General features: G+C 43.2%; 1 protein-coding gene across 1 annotated transcript in view; it reads left to right on the top strand.

Moving 5' to 3' along the window:
- LOC128119183 (zinc finger protein 431-like) overlaps positions 1–13,321 on the top strand; it is a 52,634-nt gene that overhangs the window by 28,448 nt on the left and 10,865 nt on the right. The gene's annotated exons all lie outside the window — the stretch shown is intronic.

Genomic DNA, 13,321 nt, shown 5'->3' with positions numbered 1-13,321 from the left:
GTAAACATATTGTCAGCTAAGGATGGGGGAAAATATGACAGTTTGAATAATAAATTCTATCTGCAAATGAAAATGATGTACAGCTATTTTTTTTGGACTGTGTTAGTTTATTCTGAGAACTAAATACTTGTTCATAACACTTTGTCAGAAACACAAATGAATGCCAGAGAATTATCTTACTGGGTAAAGTTGGTTATTGCTAAGCCTGATTACCTGAGTTCAATCTCTAGGAGATCTGCATTTTCCCACAAGTTTTTCTCTTATTTCTACATTTGGGCAATGGTATATGCACACTCACATACCCGCACATAAATAAATAATTTTAAAACCCAAATAAGTGCCATTGAGGTCACTTGCAGCCAAACGAACTCCCTATATTTCATCTCTAGAACTCACATAGGAGAAGTAGATAATAATCACCTGTAAGTTGTCCTCTCACTACCACATGTACACTATGGCACAGGTGTATACACACAAACATAGTTCAAACATTTTCAAATGGGTGAAAATTAAAAAAACAAAGAAAATAATTCATTTTTGAGAACATATGGAATGATTTGCCAGTTTAAATTATAATTATAGAATATCAAGAAGTATTACTGTTCATCAGAACAATGATAGTTCCTTTTTAAATATTATTTTATCCTTTCATTCTCTGATTCAAAGATTGGTCATTCTAAAAACATATCTCAGCTGGGTTTTATGCACACCTGTAATTCCAGCACTTAGGAGACAGTGGCAAGCCAACATTTCTGAGTTTTAGGCCAGCTTGGTCCACACAGTGAGTTTCGGGATAGCAATGGCTATGTAGAGATATCCTTTCTCAAAAAAAAAATTTGAAAATGAAAGAGTAATCTCAAATTATGGAACTTATCCTAATATAATCTGACTGGACTCTGACTGGTTTCAATTAAGCCTTTTATTATCTTTACTTACATCAAGAGCATTGTGTTAACAATGAAAATAAGAGACAATGTGGAGAGTCCATTCACAGAGGGATAGAAACCCATTGATTCCTCCTGCAAACATCTGATGGACTTTCATCACTGTCAAGTGATAGAAGGCAGAAGGAATAATGAGACATTGTCACCTTCTGCATTTTAGTAATATATTTAGGAGCTGGAGAGTTTGCTTAGTAGTATTGCTTCTTTTGTGTACCCAAGTTGGGTTTCTAGCACCCACACAGATGGCTGAGGACTACCTGTATTTCCAGATACAGGAGATCTGATGCATTCTTCTGGCCTCCTAGGGTACCAGATAAGCAAATGGTGAATATATATATATTGCTGTGGGATGTTCTGTATGGCAAATGTGTTGCTGATTAGTCATTAAATAAAACACTGATTGGCCATTGGCTAGGCAGGAAGTGTAGGCGGGACAAGGAGGAGAATAAAGCTGGGAAGTGGAAGGCTGAGTCAGAGAGACGCTGCCAGCCGCCACGATGAGAAACAGAATGTGAAGATACCGGTAAGCCACGAGCCATGTGGCAAGGTATAGATTAATGGAAATGGATTAAGTTAAGCTGTAAGAACAGTTAGCAAGAAGCCTGCCATGGCCATACAGTTTGTAACCAATATAAGTCTCTGTGTTTACTTGGTCGGGTCTGAGCGACTGTGGGACTGGCAGGTGACAGAGATTTGTCCTGACTGTGGGCCAGGCAGGAAAACTCCAACTACAAATGGCGTCCAACGTGGTGGCAAGAGTTTCCACCTAAAACCTGAGAAAAGATTCTAAAACGGAGCTAAAAACAGTTCCTAATTGTCTCTCTCAAATGAGCTGCAGCTGCTGGTTTGAGCTACTGGTGGGTTCCTAGCGTGTGTGCTCGACCTGCCTATGGCGGGAATGAGGCCTTTGCAAGTGGCACTTTGAGCTGCATGGTGGATTTAGCCTTTGCTGGTGCAGAGCAAAAGGGGAGGTTTCTGGGCTACACGCTGCTTGGTTAAAAGCATAGACCCCCGATAGCTCCCAGAGCTGGCGGTAAACCATGGCCATGTTGGGAAGCTGAGGTGGGTGGATCCAGCAGCCACAGCTGCTGCAGTTTAAGGCAATAGATTCACAATAAGACAGATTCAGATGTAATAGTTTACAATGTGTGTAAAAGATACGTAGGCTTGAAAGAGACAAAAAAGATGATATATAGAGTTATAGAAATAAATACATAGTTTTAAAAAATAAAGTCTTTAAAGAGACAGTAAAGGTAGTATAAAAAATAAGCCATGTTAAAATGGATATTACACAGAGAATCTGCATTGTGTTGTCTTTGGGACTTTTAACTGCAGAAAAATATTTGATTGTAAAAGCTGTTGAGTTATGCCAAAATGTATATTTTAAAGGTACCTTGACTTCAAAATTTGGATATAAGGATATGTTACTTTGGAAAGGAGACTCTGCTTTTGTTTCCACAGAAAGCCAGAGGCTATGGATTTGTTCAAGATTAAGATACATCAGGTTTGACCAGCCAAGACCCCCTGAAAGGTCTCCTATGACACCATGGCCCAGATGATCCAACATCCAGAATGGTTTCAAGGCAACTGGCTCAGACGATACAGCCTCATGGACTATTCCATAATCCTAAAATTTTCTTTGTTTCCCCATAAGATACAGCGTCCCCCTCCAGCAGGAAGTAGTAAGAGAAGCTACGCCCAAATTCCCAAATTATATGTAATTTTACTTTGTTAAGGTTAAAACCTTCCTTTTTGAAAAAAAAAAGGGAAGTGCTGTGGGATGTTCTGTATGGCAAATGTGTTGCTGATTAGTCATTAAATAAAACACTGATTGGCCATTGGCTAGGCAGGAAGTGTAGGCGGGACAAGGAGGAGAATAAAGCTGGGAAGTGGAAGGCTGAGTCAGAGAGACGCTGCCAGCCGCCACGATGAGAAACAGAATGTGAAGATACCGGTAAGCCACGAGCCATGTGGCAAGGTATAGATTAATGGAAATGGATTAAGTTAAGCTGTAAGAACAGTTAGCAAGAAGCCTGCCATGGCCATACAGTTTGTAACCAATATAAGTCTCTGTGTTTACTTGGTCGGGTCTGAGCGACTGTGGGACTGGCAGGTGACAGAGATTTGTCCTGACTGTGGGCCAGGCAGGAAAACTCCAACTACAATATATATATATATATATATATATATATATATATATATATATATATATATGATTCCATATTGTAAAAAAGGTTTTTATGTATGTATTACTTTAAAAAAATAAGCCGGGCAGTGGTGGGGCATGCCTTTAATCCCAGCACTCGGGAGGCAGAGGCAGGTGAATCTCTGTGAGTTCAAGGCCAGCCTGGTCTCCAAAGCGAGTTCCAGGAAAGGCACAAAACTACACAGAGAAACCCTGTCTCGAAGAAAAAAAAAAGAAAAGAAAAAAATTAATTCAGGTGTATAAGTTTTGCCAGTGTGTATACCAAGTGCATCCCAGGTATCAGCAGAGGCCACAAGAGGGTGTCTAATTTCCCAAGACTGGAATTACAGACAGTTGTATGCCCATAGAGGTCAGAAGACAACTTGCCAGTGTTGGCCCTCTCCCTCCACAGTGTAGGTCCCATGGACTGAACTTAAGTTGTCAGGTTTAGTGGCAGACACCTTTATCAAATGAAGCATTTTAGTGGCCCAAGAATACTTTCTTATAGCCAACTCAAGCAAAGTAGCTGAGCTCATATTTAAATTCAGCACAGAGGCAAGACTGGAAAAAGTGGAGTGCAGATAGTTCAGACAGGAGTTAGCTAGGCTGGAAACATTAGCGTACTTCTGTCAAGTGTCACAAGATCTTTGTATGGATAGGGATCCATTTGGACAGTGTGTGCAGATTCCAAAGGCAAGGATTAACCCCTTCCAGCATTTAGTTTATTTCCTTTGCAGTATATGCACTTAACAGAAACACAAGCCTTCCTCTTCAGGTTTCACTGCTGCTCTGTCTCCATCTTCATTGACAACTCCATAGGTGTCTCCCAAAGTAGAAACAATCTAAGAAAAATGCAAAGCAAGTGCAAAAACAATCACATCATGTATAGCTGTCTCTCTATTGCCAGGGGCAGGAATGCAAACCTTCTGCCCTTTGATTTGTGGCATATCAAAAGGACACCCTGCTCAATAGTGCTTGACACTGCTTTCTAGCCATGTGAAGTGGCTCCAGGACTCTGTCTACTTTGTGTGGATTAGTAGCTAAGAGTGAAAAGACATGTCTGTGACTGGCTGAAGAAAAAGAGTTTTCCTCAAAGTTTGATTTTCCCCTTAACCACTTAACCTGGCAGAATGGAAGTTTTTGCTTGCTTACATAAGTATTGGAGATTTTTGTGTGGGTTTCCTCTTTAAAAGTCCTTCCCCATACCCCTCCTGGACAGCAATCTCAAATTTGGCTCAGAGATTATTCATCTTGTTACTAGCTACTCAATAAATCTTTAAATATAATTGGATTGAGTCTATGGTCTTTTCCCAGGCATCACAAACTCCATTTTCTGGGCATATTCTGGGCACTCATGCAGTATGGGGATTGTAGTTGCTGGGAGCCCTCTCCTGACACCTCTCAAACTAGGAAATAGGGAGTTTGCTCTGCTTTCTCTGCAACTCTCCCTCTTTCCCAGTCTAAAGCAAGCTTCTTTCCCCTCTTCATTGGAAGTCCTGTCTCTGCAGTACAAAGTATGTACTTCCCCTGCTCCTGTAGCACTCCCAGGAATACAAGGCTGAGACTTTCATTCTTGACTTAGGTCTTTACCCCTTTAGTAGATAACAGTTAATCCTATGCTTTTAACTAAATACTCAGGGATTTATCCATTTGGGTCACAAGCTGCTAGAACACCTCTATGTGACTTCCCCATTTATATGAAGGCCAGTTTCCCTAGGCTCTACTTTCCAGTTCCCAGGGGATCAAGTCAGTCTCACCACTGAACGGGAATGATCAGAGAGATCCAGTTCAGGATTTTTTTCCCTCCTGGAAGGCAGTTCCAAGTCAGCAAAATAATTGGGGTAAGATATGATCCTGACATCTCTGCTCACCTTGCATAGGAAGACAAAGAATTACAAAGAGCTCACTGCAATCAGCTTACCTGCAGACAGGCAGAGAAGTCTTAGCACTGAGCCTCTGGATTTGGGCTCAAGTACAATTCAGAGGAGGAAGAGGATTCTATGCAATTAGAAATCATTCTTACCAAAACAGGAAAAAATACATCACAGGTTGATGGAAGGCGAAACCCAAAATTATACCTTGCGGGCAATGAGTTCTATTTACAGCCAAAACAGATTTTTTAAAAATTCCTGTTTATTTGATGCTGTATCCTAGCCAAGAGAAGAGTCAGTTTGTTGTGTTAAGTCCTTGTTAATTAATTCCATTTGTCCTGTGCTAAGGTAATTAAGACTTCCATTTGTAATCAAGAATAAGTTCCTGGTCTGATGTAAACTTGCCATTCACTTGATGTATATCCTTGCCTTTGTTCATCCCTTTTCCATTGTATCCTTTTAACAATGAATAACCGTCAACCTTCTCACCCCTGTGAACACCTTATCTCTCCTATAAGAGAGACTTCCAGGACTTGGGGGGAGACAGTTGGTTGGCCAGTCTTGGGTGCACCCAAATACAGCTTACTTTAAGCTGAACAGTCATGGACTTGTTCCTTTCTTACTTGAGAATCTTAAGATTAACATATGGAGGCCACAGTAGGATAGACTATCCACCCCAATTCTGCTGAAGTTGGGTTTGAGCTCTTCACTCTGGAATCCTTGAGAGACTGGTGAGCCACCGAGGGGTGTGTGCACCTTGGGATAGCTAATCTAGGTGACCCATGGCTCTGGGGAAGTGCTGCCCACTCTGTGAACTCCTGATATGAATGGCTACACTTGAAAAGAAAAAAAGCAAGGATTTTTTCCCTATTCTCCCCTCGCCCCCATGAGGAAGCATCCCTCTGGTAAGTCATTGGTTCTGTGGGATCCTAGTTTGGTGACAGAAGGTCTGATGAGACCCACCAATCCTTTGTCCAGGGCAAAGGGGAATGCCCCATGGCCTACTGGTTATTTCTGGTTAATTGGATTTCAGCCAGAGCCACCAGTTGTTTTCTGACCTGCCCTGGAGCTCTGAGCATGCCCTGATGACACTGGGGACCAAGTCAAAAACTTTGGAGAGGCCCAGCATCTTGATGCCACTGTCAGAAGTGTTCCAATGCCTAGGCTACACAACAAAGCCAAGGATGTCCCAAGACATTGGGAGCCAGACCTAGAGTTTGGAGGGGCCCAGTGTGGGGATGTCAGGCAGGCCAGGGGTTATACAAGGAGTCAACTAAAACAGCCTCTGATCTGTTAAATTCTCTTGGTCAGACTGATGAAACATCTGTGTGACACCAATTGCTACTGTCCTCTCTATTATTTTTGCTTTGTGTCCAGTCTTGTGTCTGGTCTATCTTTGTGTGTTATAACTTGGGGTGACTAAATTAGATGAACGCATGACATAGGAAACAAGTCTGGTAAGGTGGGCAGCCCTCTAACCTATGTTCTAAAAAACTTTAACAAACTTACCCCTATAGTTAGGAAAGATTCCAGCTATCCCATCATCAAAATTGGGCTGCGAATGTCTTGTGAGCTTGAATGGCCCAAATTTGGGGTCAACTGGTCCCCAAGAGCACTTTTAACCCACAAGTGGCCTGGACAATAGTAAATATCCATGGCAATCCTGGCCATCCAGATCAAGTTGTATATTTTTTTGCCCTGGGCCAAGGCCAATTCTGCCCTGCCTTCCTGGATGAGAGTATTCATGATCCAGAGTGAATAGGACAGCCAAGCTCTCCTAGTTAGTAGAAGAGCCTTCCAGGAGGTGGCTGCCAGACTCAAGACCCTCTCCAAAACCTGCTCTAGGAGAATCTGCCCTGCAAGCCCAAGACTTTATTCTAAAGCCAGTCCTTCAGGAGTTGCCAGAGGACTTGGAGTCCCCTCCCCACTTATAGCCATTCCTACCTGAGCTTCCTTCAGTGTCTTGAGTATCATCCCATCCAACACATCTAGCACTGCCCAGAAGGCTACAGACATATGTGTCTCCAGAACCGGCTCCTACCCCGCCACCTCATCACCCTCCCCTGCTCCCTATTTCCTCCACTCCTGGCTCCCATTTCCAGCTCCTGTATTCCTCCCTGACCCCTCACCCTCCAATGACCAACAGAGTACCCCAAACTGTTCTCCAGCCCCTCTACCCATCCCCTCCCAGGTCTCCTTGAACCCTCTCCTGCTCCCTCTTTCCCTGCCCCACAACCTGTCTCCTCTCAATCTATTCCAGCCTTCTTCATGCAACATACCTGTCAGGGAATCCTGTATGCCCACCACCACTCTGCTTATATCCTCTCCTTGAACTCTCATGCCAGCAAATTCCATCCACCTTTCCTGAACTCTCAATCACTGACTTCAAGGCAAGACCTGTTTCTGCCCTTGCCCCCTTGCAGGCAGTATCTGGGTGGATACTATATTGCTTTTTCTACTACAGATCTCTACAGCTGGAAAAACCAGAACTCCCATTTCAGTGTCAGTCCTGATTCTCTGATCGCTCTAATTCTGTCCTTTTCAATCATCTCCCTATGTGGGATGACACTCAGCAGATTGTCCAAACTCTCTTCACCATGGAAGAGAAAAAGCAGAATCTCACAAAGGCGGCTGAGGCAATCACTGGGACAACCACACTGCCTGAAAAATGGAGGGCTGGGAAGAGTGAGTCTTGCCAAGGTGAAGGCCTCCTTGGAATTATAACACTGAGAAAGGTAGGAAAATGCTCAGAATCTATCACCAGACTCTGATAGAGGGATGAACAGAGCAGCATGCAGGCCCACAAATCTGTCTAAGGTAACTGACATAAGGAAGGGACTAGAAGAATTACCTTCAGCTTTCCCAGAGAGCCTCCTGGAAGCTTATTGGCTATATAATTTTATGGATCTGGAGGACATAGCAAACCTTAGTATGATTAACTTGATTATTGTCTCCCAGTTGCCCTCTGATGTATGTAAGAAGATTAAAAAGTTTTATGGATTTGCAGGGAAGAATAAGTCAGAGCTATTAAAAATAGCCCAAAGGATATTGGACAGACAAGAAAAATAAGGCTGACCAAATGGCCAAAAAGATGGGCCAAGTCACAGTGGCAGCACTGCAGGACACAGTCATTGTTATCAGGAAGAAAAACTACTACCAAAAGATCAATGTTCTTACTGCAAAGGAATGAGGCATTGACAAAAATGAATGCCTGCAGGGAAAACAGGTGGACTCCTGGTGAGCGTCAGGACAGAAGACCACCACTGAGGCAGGTAGGCCACAAACCTAAATTGGTCCTGGCTATGGAAGACTAGTAGGGCCAAGGCTCCTTTGAATTGGGCCCCAAGGAACCTATGGTAACTATTAATGTTAGGGCAGCCTACTGAGATCCTGATTGACACTGGTGTCACTTACTTGGTCCTGTAGTAGCCCCTGGGACCTCTCAGCAATCAGACAATGAAGATACAAGGGGCAACAGGGGATGTGAAACAATACAAGTGCACCACTGACCTTACTGTTGACTTGGGTCAAGGAACTATAACCCATCTCTTATCATCCCTGAATGCCTTTTCTCATTATTGGGGGCAGGATCTCCTGAGCAAACTTCAGGCCATGATTTTGTTCTTGGGGACAACCCCCAGGTTACAAGTGGGAGGGCCTGCAAAAGTCTTGACTATAACCTCCCCACTAAGCCAAGAATACCTGCTCAATCCAAAAAAATCCCTCTCACCCCCAAGATGGGAAATGGAAAATGTTATTAATTCAAGATGTTTCCAGAGTATGGGAAGAGGACAATCCCTCTGCCCTGGCCAAATATGTGCCACTTTTGTAGTAGAGGTTACATCTGGGGCCATGCCCATTTGAGCCAAGCAGTACCCTATCAGCCCATAAGCCCTGGATCAGGGTATATATCAGATGCCTCCTTAAAAGCAGGTATACTCATTCCCTGCCAGTCAGCCTGGAATACCCATTTGTGGCCTGTCCCCAAACCTGGAATTCAAGACTATAGATGAGTACAAGGCTTAAGAGAAGTAAACAAATGGGTAGAGGCCATTTATTGCACAGTTCTGAACCCATACACTCTGCTCAGTTTATTACCACCAGAACACAAGATTCATACTATATTGGATCTAAAGAATGCATTCTTCTCCATCCCCCTATCAAAATTAAGTCAACCCATTTTCACATTTGAGCAGACTGACCCTGAATTAAGAATATCAGGACAACTGACATGGACCGGATTGCTTCAAGGATTTGAGAGCTCTCCTACCATCTTTGATGAAGCAGTCAATAAGGGCTTAAGCATCTGTTACTTTGCTCCAATATGTGGATGATTTACTTTAGCAGCAAAAGATGAAGAAGACTGTTTAAGAGTCACTCGGGGCCCTTTAGAGATTCTGGCCCAATTAGGATACAAAGTTTCCTAGAAGAAGACTCAAATTTTCTCACTTCAGGTTACCTACTTGGGTTATGGACTAAAAGAAGGAAAAAGATAGCTCTCCCAAACCCCCATAGTGGCTATAATGCAAACCCCAGTTTCTCTCTCTCTCTCTCTCTCTCTCTCTCTCTCTCTCTCTCTCTCTCTCTTTTGTTTTGAGGCAGGGTTTCTCTGTGTAGTTTTGGTGCCTGTCCTGGATCTTACTCTGTAGAACAGGCTGACCTCAAACTCACAGAGATCTGCCTGGCTCTGCCTCCCAAGTGCTGGGATTAAAGGCGTGCGCCACCGCTGCCCAGCAAACTTCAGTTTCAACTGCTAAACACAAGTTAGGAAATTTCTGGGAACTAAGGATAACAGAATTTTCCCAAGTTCCTGCCCTGAGAAAATTCCTCCCAGAGTCCTGGGAAAGACACTATGTATGGCATGGGGTATCTGAGGGAAAGGAATCTATGTACACTATGTTCTTCTGTCCATAAGCTTTATTCCTCTATGACAAAATTCTATTTATACAGCTTCAGCCCTGTCCTTACATTCATATCCTCTCTGTGCCCAGTTTTCCTGTCCTCATAGTTTTAGTAAGATCCTAAATGCTTTTGACCTGATCTTCATCCTCTGTTCCTTCATCCTCTATCTATCCTTCCTGGCTCCTTACCCCTGGCCCTGAAAAACTCTACAAGAGATCTGTTTTACCCTCTACAGAATCTCTGTCCTTCTGTCCTCTTTCTGGTCATGCCAGTTCTGTCTCCTCTGTTCCTGCATCATCCCTCACTCTTCTCTCCCTGGCCATGCATTTCTGTGTCTGCCTGTGGAATTCTGCTTCAGTCCTTAATGCCACTGTTAATGCAAAAAGCCCTATTGTTCTCAGTCAATTCCTCTGGAAGGCTGGTAGGCTTGAAGGCAAGGGATAGTATGAACTTCATTTACATAAGAAACAAAGCTATGCATCTACTGCCTGCTTGTCACCTAGGCTCTGTAGGGGGTGTTAGTACTTAGTGGAACAGTGTCTGAGAAGCTTAGCTGTTTGCTAAAATGGTCTATAGTATTTGAGCACACAAGAATTTCATAGCAGAAGACAGCTGAAATATTAAAAACTGGATAACACAAAATATTCCATAATAAATGGCTTGCCTCTAGAAAAATACCCTGAAATTTCTAGATATAGCTTTAATATCCAGCTGAATCTCTATAATATATTCTTGTGGCCCACAAGAGGGAACTGTTGGATACTGCCATCTCTGGATACCTGAGTTTTCTGAGATTGTCAGGCCCTTGTGCTCTACAATGGCTGGGGATAACACCCCTTTAAAATGAACTGAGGAACATGAACAAACCTTTAAGAACTTAAAGAGGCTTCAGCCTCTGCCTTGACTCTCCCTAATGTCTCCAAGCCTTTTCACCTCGATGTCCATGAAAGGAAGGACATTGCCAAAGGTGTTCTGAGACAGAGTCTGGGACTGTGGAAGAGAACAGTGACTTATATTTCAAAAATACTGGCTGCAGTGGCCTCTGGATGACCTCCTGTCTGACAGCCATTGCAGCCACTGCAGTCTGGGTAATCAGTGGATGTCAAATGCCTGTCTAATTCATTATGAAGCACTTCTCCTAGAAAAGGACAGACCGACTTGACAAATTCATCCTTCTATTGGACAATGATCCTGAGGAGCTGATCCATGACTGCCTGGAGATGCTGGATGTCATTCAAGGTCCATGAACTGACCTGACAGACATCATATTCATCACCAGAGATGCAGATCTCTACACAGATGGAAACATCTTCATTCAGGAAAGAAGCAGTTATGAGTGGGGGAGATGGTCACAGGCCAAAAAGAAGTAATCTGGTTACAAGCCCTGCCTAGAGGCACATCTGCCCAAAAGAGCAGAAATAATTGCTCTAACACAATCCTTAAGATGGGCTAGAAAGAAAAAGTGGATATCTACACTGACAGCCAGTATGCCTTTCCCATGGCTCATGTTCATGGACAGAGTTATAAACAAAGGGATTATTTACTTCAGAATGAAAGACTATTAAAAATAAGCACAAAATCAGTAAATTGTTAGAGGCTATTTGGTTGCCAGCTGAAATGGCCATAATACACCATCCTGGAAACCAAAAATGCAAAAGCTTCCAGACTCAAGGTAATAACTATGCAAACCAGGTTGCCAGAGAGGCTGCACTCAGGGAACCCTGCCCCCAAATCATCCTAGAGATATCAACTGTTTCTGAACTCCCACTCAGCCTCAATAAAGATGTCTGTAACTATGATCCAGAAGAACTCAAGTCATATTCTGACTTGGAGGCCTATTGTTTGATGTACGGGGCATTTACCCACCAACCTCACAGCTCCCCAGAGTTTTCTTGAGTGAGGGCAGCAGGAAATATTAGATAGAAGGATTTAGATTGTGGAGATAAACAGATAGAAAATACAGGATAGCCATGAGAGGGCCTGGAACCTATTCCAATGGGCCCTGACTGTCTCTGGCTGAAGGTATTTATAGAGACACCAAGGGGTGGAGCAAAGGACCTCCTCCCCCAGCACAGCCAAGTGCAGACCATTTCAGACACCTGTACTCAGGCCCGTGGCCCTAATCATCCTCTATGCGGACCTGCTGGGTAAAGCCACGAGGAACCTGAAAACCGCCTCCCATATTGATGTTAGGTCATAGGTGCCACAGTAGAGAAAGAAGTTCACCAAGATGCAAGCCTTCATTGTCTGAAGAAGCAGATGGGTTCAGACTTCTTGGAAAAGACTGACACACAGCTAGCTCACTCCAGTTACTTTATTCAAACAATTACAAGTGAAAGATCCAACTATAAAAGTCGTCTTGCTCTTGCTGCCCATGAAAGCAAACAACCCACACAAATCCCAGAACTCCAGGTCTTCCAGGTATGTTTTGGGACCAATGTCAATGGAGTTGCAAGCTCTCATGCAGTACCAAGTGCAGACCCTCCAGAGAAAGAGCATTTCTTCAAGGTTCACACAGTCTCAAAACAATTTCTCAGCCTCTACTGAATAACCCAAACATAGCAAAGGCTTTGCTGAAACATTTTTCTCAAAGATAGACACAAAGACTTTACTATACATTGCACTTAAAGCCAGACATAAAGGCTTTACTTTACATATGTTTACAAAGGCCTGAGAAAACAACATGGGATGTTGGATCTTACTAGATGAAAGAATTTGCATGCCAAAGGTGTTGGGCCATAATTGGCTTACCCAGCTCCACGCACTTGTCACCTAAGAAGATTTCAGATCTCATGTCCCTTTATGCCTGGCTGCCTGGGCACAGGAGATACTTCAAAATATTTCAAACCATTTGCCTAACCTGTGCTTAGGTAAATATAAAACAGGATATGCTCCCATCAGGATGATGGAATCAAGGTACTGTACCTGGTGAATTTTGGAAAAATTGACTTCACTAAGTCAACACAGGACCATATGGATACAAATATTTGCTGGTTCTTGTGGATACTGTCTCAGACTGGGTAGAGGCCTTTCCATCCCAACAGAAACAGCCCAGGCTGTAGCCAAGAAAGTAATAATGGAAATCACTCCCAGATTTGACCTCTGGGATCTACCAATGGGCCAGCCTTCATGATCAAATTGTCTAAATTACTCTCTAAGGCTCTTACTATAGGTTGGCAACTCCATTGTATGTATCATTCTTGGAGTTCAGGGAAGGTAGGAAGGACAAACAGGACTTTAAAGGAGATTTTTAACTAACTACACTCTTGAGACTTGGGGTAACTGGGTTAATCTCTTGGTTTATATTCTTCTCAGGATCTGCTGCACCCCTACTAGGAAAAGTTTACCTCATATGAAATAGTGTATGGAAGACTACCCCCTATGATCTTTGAGTGCAGCTGATGTTCAGATTGTCCCAC

Source organism: Peromyscus californicus, unplaced genomic scaffold (assembly GCF_007827085.1).
Source record: "Peromyscus californicus insignis strain IS unplaced genomic scaffold, ASM782708v3 Scaffold_23__1_contigs__length_62951481, whole genome shotgun sequence".
NCBI lineage: Eukaryota > Metazoa > Chordata > Mammalia > Rodentia > Cricetidae > Peromyscus > Peromyscus californicus.
Note: the sequence above shows the minus strand (reverse complement) of the source record. Positions and strands in the feature narration are given on the sequence as shown.